Genomic DNA, 16132 nt, shown 5'->3' on the forward strand with positions numbered 1-16132 from the left:
AAGGCATTCTAATAACTACATAAGTGAACTTGGAAGTGGATCTCCCTCATTCAAGATTTCAAAGGAGATTGGCAGCTGACAGCTTGACTGTAATCTCATGAGATACCTTGAAGCAGGAACACTCACCTAAGCCATGCCTGCATTCCTGACCCACAGAAACTGTGAGGTAGTAAATGTTTGTTACTTTAAGCTGCTAAATTTTGGAGTAATTTGATATACAGCAATAGATAACTGATTCACCTGCCACCTTCCCTCTGTCTTTCCCCAAGCCCCCAAAGTTATCTGGACATATCTCTAGTAATGCTTGTAGCACACTACAGTATTCTTGTTTCTAAATCTCTCTTCCAGACTTGACTATCTCCAAGGACAGGAACCACGGTTCAGGCAGCTTTATATTTATTATGTCTTACCCAAAGTTCAAGCCACCATCATTGTTTCCCTACACAGTAGCAATAACCTCCAAACTGGAATGTCCAAATCCTCTCTAGCCCCTCTCTAATCCATTCTCCCACCAGACCTGTGAAATCTTTTTAAAATTCAACTCTGATCATTTGAGAGCTGAAAATGCTTCTCCTCATTCTCAGAATAAAGACCTAAATTCTTAATGCAGCCTCCCAGGCCTAGCATGATCTGTTCTCCTCACCGTGGCCTCTGAAGTTACTTCCCCCTTGTTCCTGGTATGATGACAATGCTGGTCTTTCAGTTCCTCAGCTGAATCATGCTCCTTCCTCCCCCAGTGTCTTTGCACACCCTGTTCCCTCTGACTGGTATGCTTTTCCCCCATCCTTACTCAATTTATATTCATCCTTTAGATCTCACTTTTTCAAGGAAGGCCTTCTTGCCCTCCGTTCTACATCAAAGAACACTGTAGTTTTCCTTCATACTGCTTATCACAATTGAGATTAAATGATTGTTCAATGAGGTATTTAATGTTTGTCTCCCCTACTGGACTCTAAGCTCTATGAGGGCAGAGATGCCTTGTCTTGTTCATCACTGTATCCTTAGCACAGAGCACAGTGCCTGACATATATAGAAAGTAGGGGCTCAATATAGTTTTTTCCCCAAATAAATTAGAAGGCAAACATTTCTTATTTCTCCTACAACCTTTACAGCCTTTCATCATTTACACATTTAATGCTCTGAGTGTCATTTCATTATGATAGCGTTATCTGCTTTAGGGTTAGAGACCACAACTTTTAAATTGTGTGGTATAGTACTGAGCAGAGTCCTATTGGGGTGGGAAAACAGCATTGGGAAAGAGGAATATAGCAACTTAGTAATAGTGTTTTGTAGCTGTTAAAATCTCCTTGGTCTATTGGAGGCAGTGTGAGGTTAAAAGAGCATGGACTGTGCAGTCAGATCCAGATTTGGATCCCAGCTCTACTATTTAGTAGCTGTGTGACTTTGGGTATGTTACTCTCCTCTCTATTCCTCAAATTCCTCAGCTATAAAATGAGGATATAATAGTAGTATCTTTTTATAAGGTTGTTGGAGAAATTCATGAGATAATGCTCATAAAACACTAAGAACAGGGCCTGGCTTTAGCAGATGCTCAATAAATGTCAGCCACTATTACTGGCGGTAAAAAAAAAAAAAAAGGTTTCCCATTTCTCATGTGGTCCTGTGAAGTTCTCTGTGGTAAGTTAGGACTAGAACACTTAAAGATGTAATGCCTCTTCCTCAATCCTTTTCTCTACCTTTAAGTCTTAAAATTGAAGCCAGTGGAAGAAAGGAAAGAGTAGAAATGGCTGCTAGCTATGTTCTAGTTGGTTCCCCAATGACAGCAGCAGCAGTTTGAACTGTCTCCCAGAAGTCTGTGTTCCTATGGCTTTTACACATGCATCTTCACAAGCAGGTAAGATATACTAAGGGAGGCCTACCTCTTCAGGTTCTTGATACTTGGCAATTTGTGAATGCTGCTTTTTTTTGGAATCTGGAAAACCATGAAACTCTTTTTTCTTCCTCTTTACCTTATTGGGACCCTTCTGGTTGATTAGAACCTATCAAGAATCAGACATTCAAAAGCCATGATAAAATAATGAAGTCAGAACTACAACAAGGAATCAAGGACCTGGGCCCTCTGCTCCCAGAACCCAGGGAAAATATTTCTCATTTAAAAAAAATAAGAAAGATACAAAAAAGTCAAACAGTTCATCTTCCCTAAAGACTCAGTGTTCTCTCTCAAGGCCTCTTCCTTCTTTCCTGAAGGCACACTCAGTTCTGGAGCAGAAGCTAGGAAACAACCCTGAGATAAATCGCTTTCCCCACCCCTTTTAATCTTGGGAAAGGACTGCCAATTCTAGAAATTCCTCCTTTGATCAGAAGATAAAGCAGAACAATGCTGTGGAACTAAGTGGATTTCTAAGGGACATTCTTCTAGGGTGTGTAAAGCTTGCCTGGAAGTGCATGTGCCTGGAGGGGGTGGGGAATGGTGGAAAGCTGGTAGCCACAGCCATAAGGAATAATCACATATTTGCTTCTAGACTTCCCAAAGAAAAGAAACTCCGTCTAATCTTCCCCTCTCCGGGGAACCATAGGCATGTTTATTACAGTGATTAGAGGGCTTCATCCACTCCACATTCTTCCTCTGCCCCTAGGCCCCCCACCTCAAAAAAGGAAAACAAATCAGACTGATATCTTTCCCGTTATTTGCTGGAGGTTAAGTTTCTACTTCTTAGAGCCTTTTCATTTTATGTGTGTATGTATACATCTATATTATATATATATTTCTTAAACTGAGAATTGCAGCCTAAATCAGGCTACAGACATTAGACTATGAGCCTGTGGAAGGTGTGGACACCTTTCTCTTATTGTTTAAGGCACAATTTGTTGTAAAACGCCAGGAATCATGCCTCTGCCCATGACATCTTTGTGCCCCAGCGTTACCATTTGTATATGGAGATAATTTTCCTAACTGCTTCACGCGGTTATGTAATTTTTAAATCTAACACTTGAGGGCTAAACGCTTTACAAGCATAATCTCATTCAATTCTCCTGAAGACGGTGTTATAATTATGGAGATTCTATGTTAAGATATTTTGTAATGTAGAAAGAGCCGTCTGGCTGTGAGTTATTATGGAGCTAACTTCCTTACCTGGCTGTTGTGGTGAGGATTAAATGAGACACTGACCTGAGAGCGCTTTCCATGCACTCTACCAAGCATTTTACACAACCCACGTGACAGGCTACTAATTACACACTCTACAGCACCTGATCCACCGTGACGACTCGGCAAATGCTAGAGTGAACGATTTTGTCTTGTCTGTTTCTTTCAGTGTTCCAGTCACAAATTAATCTCACTGACGCTTGGGGCCAAGACTACAAATCTGGGAACCACAGCTCAGATGGACGCGGGAGCGGAGTCCCGGGAGAGGGTACGGGAACAATGGAGTATTCGGTGCTCTTGCCAGTTGGCGGGGCTTCAGACGCCGGGCCGGAGAGGTGGCCGGCTAGGGTGTCCGGAGGGCTTCCTCCCCAGGTCTGAGGTCTGGGGCTGCATAAAAGGACGTCCGGCACTTCGGGGGTGGGAGCCAGACCCTGTTCCACAGCGCTCCAGCTCTAGTCCCACTGGACGCGCCCCTGCCCCGCCCACCAGCTCAGGTAGGCCGACGCAGTAGCCAATCCACAAGAAGCCTGGGCGCGGAAGGCGGTGCTTCCCCGGCCGGAAGTGACGTGCGTGCTTGGCTGGCTGTGGAGTCGGCCGAAGCTATCCGCGGCGGCTGAGCCAGCTGAGGGGAAAATGGCTCGGACTGTGGCGGCTGCAGCGTCTCAGGTTGTGGTGGAGGCGGAGGCTCAGGCAGCGTGAGGTGAGGAGTGGTCGGTGTGACTGGGGACGGTATCGGGACCCCGCTCTGCGAGGGCGGAGAGGGGCCTCAGGGATCCCAAGATGGAAGGGTCCTTTGCCGCGGCCCCCAGCCCCCCGGGTGCCTGCCTCTGACCCTCCACCCCGTACTCTTGGCGTTGCCCAGCCGGACTCACCTCCCTGCGGGCCTTGCTTCCACCCAGGCCATTGCCAGCTGCCCTGCGGAAGGTGAGCGCAGCCCGCGCTCCCACCAGGCCCTTTTTGTCCGGGGCAGGGGTGCTCCTGGGAGTAAGTTTTGTCCCAAAGGGAAGGATAGGCCACCCCCTTGTCCCTCGGGACAGGGCTGGAGCCTCAATGGCCGGTCCTATTCTCTTGTCAAATTGTTCTGCCTAGTGTGTGTGTTGCATTTTTCAGTTACGGCCCCTTTCGCCTCCTGGCCCATCTCTGGCTTTAGGGGCTAAAGATCTTTTTTCTTCTCCTTGCCAACCCCACCCCCACCCGGTTGCCTTTTTGCCGCGAATCCACTTGCTTTGGGGAGACAGTATTATTTGAGTTTGTATTTAGCGTATCATCTTTCTGGGAGGGTGATCAGGTTAAAAATATTTGCTTAACTCTGACTCAGTGATGGAGGAACAATAAATAATTGAAGAAAAAAAGCCCATACTTATTTTCCTCACTAAATTGGCTTTAAAAACGAGATTCTCCGGCTGTGGAATTGTTTTCGAGGGTGGGGGAGAGGAGCAGGAATTGAGGAGGAAAACGAGGAAGGAGGAAAGTCTGGAGATAACGTGAAAGAGAGCACCTGACGTGGTTCTTTTCCCTATATTGGCCTGATAGAAATTGAGGTTATAATTATATTTTTATTTTAAACAGTGGATGTTTGAATTGAGTGAAACGAAAGAGGCCTTCCTTTTTGAACATGATGCTTATTAAAGAGTATCCTAATATGTTTCCAGGTGCGTGTCAGACAGAAAAGCTCTGGCTGGGAAAACTGTTTAATATATTGTAGCATCAACAGCCACAGAGCAGAAGAGATGCAAGAAAAGGAAAGCTAGTTTTAGAGATGTGTTGAAGACATAGTATAAAGGGGGAGGGTTGCACAGAGATCCAGAAATACTGATTCCAGAAGAGACACTGTACCTTTGCCTCCTTGGCTTATGGGTCAGGTCCTCACAAAATACTCCTTTAGCAGCAGCTCTGCCATAATGGGGGTTGGTGCTGTTATTCACCAACAAATTAGACTGAAGGACCTTAGTTGAGTTATACAAACTTTTGAAATAACTGCTTGTTTAATATTCAGACAGTGTTTGAGTGTTGAAAAGCATTAAAACTGAATGAGGAGAGTTTTTTTATTTGTTAAATTTAGTTCAAAAGTGATTTTGTGTAGATACAAAGTATATGTAGAGCTTCTTCCACAAATTCCTTAAATTCTGGTTATATTAATAGATTATAAAGCAGAGTGTCTGTGTTTTATATGTGTGTTGCTCGTAGTTTTCCTTGCATACAATATCTTTTCATGTTTTCATCCACTGGTTTTACAATTTTTTCTGTTTTATATTAATGGAATATAAGATCTAGAATATGAAAATTCCACTATTTTATCTTGGGTTCTGCTTAAAAAGGAAAAGCAACTGCTATGTGAAATGTGTTCATGGTAATTTACAATCTCTAATCATTTTGATTGTACTCATATGATGTTCTTTTGATGGGAATTGGCGTGCTTACATTGAGGAATTTTAGAAACTATAACTTTCTGTAAGTAGCTGTATACTAATTATATGATTCTTTTTGTTTCTCCTACTATTAATAGTTCTAAAATTTTCAATTAATTGAAGATTGATGCATCAATTCCCATGTCCAGGAATCTTTCTTTAATCCAGCACAAAGTTTTGCACTTAGTAAGCACATTCAGTAAGTGAATTTATGCCTAAAGAGCGTTGAATTTCCCAAGAGCTCAGAACTCTTATCAGAGCATCATACCAGACTTTCAGAGCAGCAGTAGTGTAGAACACTTTTTCTTTTTCTTTTTTTTTCTTTTTTTCTTCTTTTGAAAGCATGCTGCTGAAAGAACACTTCTTAAAAATGCTTTGTAACTTGTCTTGCTTTGACAATATAAATTATCCATTTTATTAATGTACCATATTCCAAAAAGACCTTAAGGTAGGTAAATGTTAAAGGTGAATGTTTTAGTGCAGTGCATTCACATTGTAGGTGATTTGATATGAATACCTGAGTAGGGCTAAAAATTAACCATCTGAAAGATATTAGAGTTCCAGAGGGCCTGCAAGGGTGCCTAGCACTGCAAAGGTTCCAGGGATAGAAAAATGAATTAGACAGTGCTTGACTCCAAGGAGTTCTATAGTCCTCTGGTCCCCTGGGCCAGTACTGGTCTGTGGCCTTGTGGCCTGTTGGAACCCTGCTGCACAGCAGGAGGTGAGCAGCAGACTGAAGCTTCATCTGTATTTACACCTGCTCTCCATTACTGGCATACCGCATAAGCTCTGCCTCTTGTCAGATGAGCAGTTGCATTAGATTCTCATAGGAGCCCCTGAACCTAACTGTAAACTGCCTATGTGAGGGATCTAGGTTGTTCACTTCTTATGAGAATCTAATGCCTGATGATCTGAGCTGGAACTGAGGTGGTGATGCTAGCGCTGGGTGCCAAAAAGATTGGGGATCTCTGCTATAGTTCATCTGGAAGACAAACGTACAAATTATAACAGTAGTAGATCCAAAGTGTCAAAAAGGATGTGGGCTGGAAGATGAAGAGGGAACGAGTGAGTCAAATAAGGAAGATGATGCCCAAATTGAGTTTTGAAGGGTGAATTCCTTCTATTAATGAGGGCGGGATGGATAAAAGTGATCAGATTCTAGGCCCTGCTCTGCTTCTACAAGCATTGAAATAACAAGCTGCTTAATACCTCTCATATTCATTTTCTTATTTGGGATTTGACTACATCTAAAGCAGTGCTGTCTTGTAGAAATATGTGAGTCACAAATGGGAGTCACATATGTAAAATTTTACGTTATTTTTTTCCCCTAAGTCTTTGAAATCTGGTGTATACACGCAACACATCTCAATTCAGAACAGCCATATTTCAAGCGCTCAGTAGCTCCATGTAGCTAGTAATTACCATATTTAACAGTGTAGATCTAGAGTATGAAAATTCTGCTATTCTATCTTGGGTACCTGCTTAAAAAGGAAAAGCAACTCCTGTGAGAAGTGTATTAATGGTAATTTACAATTTTTAATCATTTTGATGGTACTCCTATGGTGTTTTTTTCATGAGAACTATGTTCATGCTTGTAAATATTACAGTAGGTACCCTACAGGTTGTTCATAGGATTATGGCTGAGAATAGAAGAAACTTGTTTATTTTCCCTGCCTCTGTGGTTGAGTCACATTTTTGATATCTTTATTTTGTACATTGATGGTACACTTTGTATTCTTCCTTTTCTTTGCCATCTATTTCTAACATGATGTATTCAAAACAGTGAGAGAGTACACATAGACATATGAAGTGGTTAAAAGGAAATTTATACAATTTTAAATTACTTTTTGGATTTATTAAAATTTTAGATTTAGCTATTTGGGTACAAACACAAATAGGATTTTTAAACACTTTTAATAGATTTGAAGGCAGTTATTATTGGCTTAGCAGCAAGTATTTATCTTTTAACCTTGAGAATACATTAAGACACCATATAATTAACATCCTTACTGTTAAACATAAAGCTTTCTGTTAGTCTTAGAGTGCAACAGTTAAATTATTACAGTGTTGATTAATTTGCTGTGTATTGAGTTTAGTTAAAACTAGGGGCTTATTTTAGACAAGATTCTGTTTTAATCACTATGACTAACAATAATAAAGTAAATATCCTTATATTTGTATTGATTATTATAGCTTAGCTAGTGCTTTTTTTTCTTCCAAGACCTTATTGCCTATGAAGCAAATATAGCAAGTATTCTCATTTTCATGAGGCCTAAAGATGTCCAGGCTGGAATGCTGTGGCATGATCTTAGCTCACTGTAACTTTGAACTCATGGGCTTAAATGATGGTCCTGCCTCAGCCTCCTGAGTAGCTAGGACTATATGTGTGTACCAACATGTCCAGCTAATGAAAAAAACATTTTTTTTTTTTTTTTTTTTTTTTTTTTAGAAATGGGGGGAGAAGTCTTACTGTGTTGCCCAGGCTGGTCTCGAACTCCAGGCCTCAAGTGATCCTCCTGCTTTAGCCCCCCAAAGTACTGGGATTATAGGTGTGAGCCACCACACCCAGCTGTGACTTGTTTACCATGAGGTAGAAGCATTGCTTGAACCCAAGTCTTATAATGGTAGGCCCAGTGTTCTTTTCATTGCATCTCTTCATATGGTATTTGAGTGCTTAGATATGTACTAAATACCAGATTTTTGGAGTATGTATTAAAGAATAGATACTTCCTGCCTTTAAGAATATTATAGTCCAACTAGGAGAGACCAGCTACAATCCATATAGCAAAAAGTACTTTAGTTATTTTTAAAAATTGTTAATGGGAAAGAAAAGATGTAAGGGATAATATAGTTACACTGAAAATAGATAAAGTTAATTAGGCAAGATTTTTATTTTTGATTAAACAGTTTAGACCTTAAACTTACTAAAGGAAGAAGAAGGTGATGAGGTGTCAAGGACAATAATATTTCAATACACAGGGAAAAACTTGGGGGAAAACTTAGCTAAGGGAACATAAAGTATAGGCTTCAGTAAGAATTTACAAGGCTTACTTGAAATGATGGGGACAGGATAGAAAAGTAAAAGATTAGAATAAATAGACATCTGCCAGTAAAGAATTTATAGGCTAGTGGTAAGAACTTTTATATTATTTGGATGATTCAGGAAGTCTTATGTTAGTGATATGAATTCACTGTAGCTTGAGTAATGTAGACACGGAAGATTAAGAGAGCTGAAGGAGAGGTTGGTGACCATAAATGAGCAGCAGTGTAATTCTTGTTCCTGTTGTGAAATGAACAGGGACTTGATAAAGAATTTGACTATGAGAAGAGAAAGGAATGGGCAGTGTTAAAAAAAGGAAATAAATTTTAAAAATATACAGTATGGGAAATCCTAATTGTAAGAGGCCATTTAAAAAAGTATTTTTTAAAATAGAAATTTACAGTTTACCTTCAGAACATACCAGTAGAAGCAGGAAGAAATTAAATATTAAAGATCTACTGTGGAATGAGAGGAAAAAGCAAAGACAAAATCCTCTTTCAAGATAAAAGGGGTGGGAGGAGAGGAAAATCAGTGAAGGTACTTACTTTTTGGTGAGGTGGAAAAAGAACATGGATATTGATGGGAGAGAGAGAGACAGTTTTGAGAATGTCAAAGAAACAGAAAAACACTTTTTTCAAATGTTTTATTTACATTTTAACGTGACTTCATACATATTTTATATATATTGCCCCCAAACATATTTATAGTTTTGGGAATTATGTGAACATGTATTTTCCCCCCAAGATAACTTCTGAAGGAGACCTAATTATTTCCATAACTAAAATCATTATGCTGTGAGTAGCCATAACTAACTACACAGATTATCCTAAGTCACTTTTTATGTTTTCATAATATAATTTATAACTGTTTTGATGAGAAAAGGTACTTTATGGCTCCAGGGAATATGGAATAGCCTAGATCTCATAATGACATTTATCAGAGTACAATTCTGTGTGTATTGAAATGCATGACATGATACTATAATCGTTAAGGATTCTTTTTTTTTTTAAGTCATACTTACGGATCAACACCTAAGTGGGCATATAGGAGTAACATTTATTGGGTGTCAGGAGGGTTGGAGGGGGGAGGAAGGGACGGGTATATACAACCACAACGAGTAAGATGTGCATCGTTTGGGGGATGGACACGCTTGAAGCTCTTACTCGGGGGAGGGGGCATGGGAATATATGTAACCTTAACACGTGTACCCCCATAATACACTAAAATTAAAAAAAAGTCATACTTGTTGAGGTATAATTTACATGTAATAAAATTCATATGTTTTAGGTGTACAGTTCTGTGAATTATTAAAAACAGTGACAGTTGTGTAATTGCCACCACCACAGTTAAGATATAGAATATTTTCATTACTCCAAAAAGTTTTCCTTAAGTCCGTTTTGTAGTAAATCCTTTCTGCCCACCCTCTAGTCCCTGGCAATAACTGATGTGTTTTTTGTCCCTATAGTTTTGCCTTTCCCAGAATATCATATAAATTGGCATCAAATAGTTTATAACCTTTTGAGCCTGGCTTTCACTTAGCATAATGTTTTGAGATTCAGAAAGATGTCTCTTTTTTAATAAACTATTTTTTTAGAAAATACACAGAAAATTTGTGAAGTTTTAGATTTACAGAAAAATTGTGAATATAGTACAAAGAATTATCATAAACCCTGGATCTGGTTTCCCCTATTTTTTTAAGTATGTAAACTATTTTTTATTAATTGTCAAACATGCAAGAATTCTAGAATTAAGTTTTTTGAAGATGGGAAACTAGATGAAGGTTTCTGTCAAGGTAATTACTTTCTAATGACTATTATTGTGGTAAATTATATATAACAAAATTTGTCCATTTTATCCATTTTTAAGTGTACAATTCAGTGGCATTAATTACAGTCACTTTGTGTAACCATCACCACTGTCTATTTTAACAATTTTTTAAAATAGTTTACATATTTATGTATTTGTTTGTTTGTTTATTTTTTGAGACAGAGTCTCGCTCTGTTGCCCGGGCTAGAGTGCTGTGGAATCAGCCTAGCTCACAGCAACCTTGAACTCCTGGGCTCAAGCGATCCTCCTGCCTCAGTCTCCCCTGTAGCTGGAACTACAGGCATGTGCCACCATGCTCAGCTCTTTGTTTTTTGTTTTTTTTTTTTCTATTTTATTTGCCCAGCTAATTTCTTTCTACTTTTAGTAGAGATAGGATCTTTCTTGCTGAGGCTGGTCTCAAACTTTTGACCTCAAGAGATCCTCCTGCCTTAGCCTCCCTGAGTGCTAGGATTACAGGTGTGAGCCACCACACCTGGCCTATTTTCACAATTTTGTGCCACCCCAAATAGAAACTCTCTACCTGTTAAGCAGTAACTATTGATTGCCCTTTCCTCCCAGCCCCTGTTAACTATTAATCTATTTTCCATCTTTGTGAATTTACCTGTTTAGGTATTTCCTGTAGGTGGAATCATATATTATTTGTCCTTTTGTGACTGGCTTATTTCACTTAGCATAATGTTTTCAAGGTTAATCCATGTTGTAGCATGTATCATTACTGTTTATGACTGAATAATATTCCATTATATATATACACACACACACAGACACAACACATTTTGTATACTCATTCATTGATGGACACTTGGCATGTTTCCACCTTTTGGCTATTGTAAATAATGCTATGAGCATTAATGTATAAGTATTTGATTCCCTGTTTTTAGTTCTTTTGGGTATATGTCTAGGAGTGAAATTGCTGGGTCATGGTAATTCTGTGTTTAAAATTTTTTATTTTTTATTTTTTTTATTTTTTGTAAAAATATGGAACGCTTCACGAATTTGCGTGTCATCCTTGCGCAGGGGCCATGCTAATCTTCTCTGTATCGTTCCAATTTTAGTATATGTGCTGCCGAAGCGAGCACTGTGTTTAAAATTTTTTGAGAAAACACCAAGTGTTTTTCAAAGTGGCTATTCAATTTTATATTCTTCTATCAGTAAAGTATGAGGGCTCCAATTTTTCTACATTTTTGGCACCACTTGTTATTTTCTTTTTTCTAGTTATAGTCATTCTATTAGGTTAACTAATGATGTTGAGCATCTTTTCATGTGCTTATTGGCAATAAGATGCTTTTTTTTTTTTTAAATGGGTTCTTACTGTGTTGTCCAGGCTGGAGTGCAGGGGTTATTCACCAGCTTGCCCTTCCAAGCATAGCACACTACAGCCTCAAACTCCAAGTTTGAAGTAAACCTCCTGCCTCAGCTTCTTGAGTAGCTGTGACTACAGGCATGAGCCACTGTACCCACCTAATGGTAGGAATGCTTATTTTAATAATTGGACAGATATGTGTATTTTTTTAATGTATTTAATGTATTTTAATGCCTATTATATACTAAGCATTTTATATACATAATATAATTTTTTAAACCTGAAATCAGTATATTATCTGTGTTTTACAAATGAGAAAACTAAAAACTAAAGGTAAAGGGAGGCCAGGCGTGGTGCCTCACACCTGTAATCCTAACACTCTGGGAAGCCGAGGCGGGCGGATTGCTAGAGGTCAGGAATTCGAAACCAGCCTGAGCAAGAGTGAGAACCAGTCTCTACTATAAATAGAAAGAAATCAATTGGCCAACTAATATATGTAGAAAAAAATTAGCTGGGCATGGTGGCGCATGCCTGTAGTCCCAGCTATTCGGGAGGCTGAGGCAGGAGGATTGCTTGAGCCCAGGAGATTGAGGTTGCTGTGAGCTAGGCTGATACCATGGCACTCACTCTAGCCTGGGCAACAAAGTGAGACTGTCTCAAAAATAAATAAATAAATAGATAGATAGATAGAGGGAGATTAAGTAACTTGCTTAATAGATAAAGGGAGATTAAGTAACTTGCGTAAAATCACACAGTTAATAACAGGGAGGTCTATTTGACCTGTGGTCTTGTTACTTCATGATTTTTTTTTTTTTTTTTTTTTGAGACAAAGTCTTGCTCTGTTGCCCAGGCTAGAGTGCAGTGCCATCATCATAGCTCACTGCAGCCTCAAACTCCTGGGCTCAGCCTTGAGAGTACCTGGGACTACAGGTGTGTGCCACTGTGCCTGGCTAATTTTTCTATATTTTGTAGAGATGGGGGTCTTGCTCTTGCTCAGGGTAGTCTTGAACTCCTGGCCTCAAGAATCCTCCCACCTCAGCCTCCCAGAGTGCTAGGATTACAGGCATGAGCCTCTGTGCCCAGCCTACTACATGATTCTTTTCTCCTGTTATCACTGTTTTTGTATTACAAAACTAAAAATTGCACATGTTGATGTCATGTGAAAACAAGATTTTTTTAGCTATAGAAATTGATAGAGTTTGGGGGACAATTCCAAAAGTATTCATGTCATTTTTTCATCGTTTATTATTATTCCCTATTTGGAGTTTCTCCGTTGCAGCTCAGTTTTATTTTTTCTCTACCTTAAGCTGTGTTGGAAATGCAAGCATATCCCATAACATTTAGCACAAAAGCTTTACTATTATTTGTCATGTTGGAATTGGGATAATGTCAAAGTTTATTTAATGATTCATGTCAAATGAATGAGTAATAAATGTAGTCCAAAGTTCAGTAATTATCTCCATAAAGCTGTAGTACTGTTCAGATTCTGAATTAGATTGAAAACTGCTTGGTCAGCAAATGTCTTTCAATAGGAACCTCTTGCTTTGACTGTATCTGCCCCCTATCCTTGTCCTCTCAACACATACATGTGCCTCTTAAAGGCTGAAGGTGGGGTAATGACTGCTGGTGCTTATTAGACTAAAGTGTAGCCATTGCTTTTTTATAAAATAGGAGAATTAAGCCCTTTATGAATATGCTTGTGATATTTGTGCAATGCATAATCATAAGAATAGAGTGATATGGAGGTTAAAGAATGGAGTGGGAGCCAGGCTAGGCTCACCCATCTTTAAACTTGTGAAGAAGCTTTGGAAGACTCTCCTCTTAAGCTTTTCCTGTGGCTCATTCTTATGTCCAGGTTGTGGCTCCAATTTCTTCTTTTCCCTCATGGCCCCATTAAAAATAGTATCCTCTCAACTAAATCATTCTCACATTACTGGGGGTCCCCCCCCATTTCATTTCCTGTTTCAGCTTATCATTTTGTTTACTTGCTTGTGTGAGGCGAACATAACCACTACATTACGGAAACCAGCCTGTTTACTTGCTTGAATCAAACCACTTCTTAAACTATTATCACCCTAGTCCAAATCATTATTGGTTCTCTTCTAGACTATTTATGTGTTAATTAGTTTCTCAGTTTCCATTTTTATGTTCCTGTATCTATTTTCCACAGAGCAGTAGGGGTCTTTGAGCAATGTAAATCAAATCACATGAATGAGTCTGCTTGAATTCCATGTTTGGCTTCCTATTATACTTAATAATTGAGTATAGCACCCCTCACAGGTATATTAAGTTTAATAGATGGAGATTTTAAGATTTTTTTGAGAGATTTAAAATTTTTGATAGTCGAGCTTAGTGATTTAACTTGTTTTTAAATTTTATCAAAAAACATTTCACTAAAGATCCACAGAGTAAAATTATGTTAGGTTCAAATGAAGTTTCATTGTATCACACCCTTAACCTAAAAATATAACTGTATATTTAATATATCTGAGTTGGGAAAAGAGGATTAAATAACTCAAATTTAATATTATAAAAATCTAGGAGTTGGAATGAATCTTATTATCCACTGTCTAACCACCTTATTTACTTGAGAAATTGATGTCCACAAAGGTAAAGTGCTTAATCCAAGTTGAATAGCTAATTAATAATAGAGCTAGGGCAAGAACTCAGTTCTCCTTTTCTTCTAACTTGAAGTCCTTGTCATTTGTTAGTCCATGATACCTATATTTAGGAATTTAAAAATTGAATTTCTATTAACATCTTAGATTTAAGAATGTTTTTCAAATATAGAACTTGATTGAATAACAAAGCTGATTTGTAAGGGAATAATCTTTAGGGAATGTCAGTTTCTAACTCCAGGGGAAAAAACTTATTTCAGGATTAGTTTTTTTTTTTGGAAGAATGTCTTAATTCATTTTCTGCTGCTATAATGAATACCACAGACTGAGTGATTTATAGAGAAAAGATATTTATTTCCCTTACAGTTCTGGAGATTGGGAAGTCCGAGAGTGTCATACTGACATCTGCTTGGCATCTGGTTAGGGCCTTCTTGCTGTGTCGTAATGTGGCACAAGCAAGCACAGGAGAAGACCAAACTCATCGTTTTATCAGGAGCGCATTCTGGCAATAACCCACTCTCACTGATACTGGCCTTAATCTGTTCATGAGGGCAAAGCCTTCATGACCTAATCACCTCTTAAAGATTCCACCTCTTTTTTTGAGGCAGTGGCATCATCATAGCTCACTGCAACCTCAAACTTTTGGGCTCAAACAATCCTCCTGCCCCAGCCTCCCCAGTAGCTGGGACTACAGGTACACACCACCTTGCCTGGCTAATTTTTCTGTTTTTTGTGGAGACAGGTCTTGCTGTGTTGCTTAGGCTAATTTCAAACTCCTGGCCTTAAGCCATCCTCCCATGTCAGCCTCCCAAAGTGCTAGGATTACAGGTGTGAGCCATTGGGCCTGGCCAGGTTCCACCTCTTAATATCATCACAGTGGTAATTAAATTTCAACATGATTTTAGAGGAGACATTCAAACCATAGCAAAGAACTGTTAAAACTGTTATTAGATAATAGTTGGCTGAATGTTCAGTCAAACAGTATATTTGCTGTAAATAGTTTAATAACTTTTTCTTTCAATGGCAGTTGTTTGTGGGGGTTCTTTGTAGTGGACAGACTAGAAGCAATTATTTTGTTATATGCTAAGAGGGTTGTATAAAATATGAGATGGAGATGAGTATAGTAGTGTAGCTTATCCAGCTTTTTAAATAAAGTTTGATTGTTCTGATATAGAGTGATCCATGAGGTTGGATCTAGCCTAGAGAATATAGCTTTACTATACAGCAGTATTCCCTGAAGAGCAAGAGTATCATCTGTAAATATGTGGTTAACCAAATAGATGGACCCATACGTTTCTGTTAAGCCTGAATTTTTGGTTAGCTTTCATCATTAACTAAACCTAAAACTTTTGTGGAGATCTGCTCAGTTTGAGGGCACAGTCTTCCATAAGACCACCGTTGACAGCTGGTGTCAACTCTGACACCAGCTGCAAGTTTGGAGGCAAGGGACTCCCAGAGGTTTGATAACTTGCTAAAAGTATGCATAGAACTCACTGAGAGCTATTATATTCAGGGTTACAGTTTGTTACAGGGAAAAGATACAGATTAAAATCAAGGAAAGGAGTGCATAGAATGAAGCAAGTCTGGGAGAGTTTCAAACATGGAGCTTCTGGTGTTCTTTCCCCATGGAGTCAGGATATATTACTCTTCTAGTATCAGTGTATGACAACATGCATGGAGTATTGCCAGCCAGGGAAGTTCACCTGAGTTTCAGTGTCCTGATTTTTTAACTGGGGCTTCATGACATAGGCATGATTGACGGATTCCCCACATAGTTGAACTCAGCCTCTAGGTTGGATTCAGACTGATACTGGGTGACTCAAAGTCTCC

The 16132-nt window shown here is 39.0% G+C and overlaps 1 protein-coding gene and 1 non-coding gene across 3 annotated transcripts in view; one reads left to right on the forward strand and one right to left on the reverse strand.

Moving 5' to 3' along the window:
* The first annotated feature begins 3447 nt into the window (after positions 1–3447).
* PIK3C2A (phosphatidylinositol-4-phosphate 3-kinase catalytic subunit type 2 alpha) overlaps positions 3448–16132 on the forward strand; it is a 106626-nt gene continuing 93941 nt past the window's right edge. For both annotated transcript variants that reach the window (XM_012780671.2, XM_012780672.2), the window contains exon 1: positions 3448–3806. The gene's annotated coding sequence lies outside the window, so the exon portion shown is untranslated. The remainder of the gene's footprint in view (positions 3807–16132) is intronic.
* LOC142870718 (U6 spliceosomal RNA) lies at positions 11354–11460 on the reverse strand. The gene has a single exon (XR_012919063.1). It is a non-coding gene; the product is annotated as a U6 spliceosomal RNA (small nuclear RNA).

The sequence above is a fragment of the Microcebus murinus genome, chromosome 4 (genome assembly GCF_040939455.1).
Source record: "Microcebus murinus isolate Inina chromosome 4, M.murinus_Inina_mat1.0, whole genome shotgun sequence".
Taxonomy (NCBI): Eukaryota; Metazoa; Chordata; class Mammalia; order Primates; family Cheirogaleidae; genus Microcebus; species Microcebus murinus.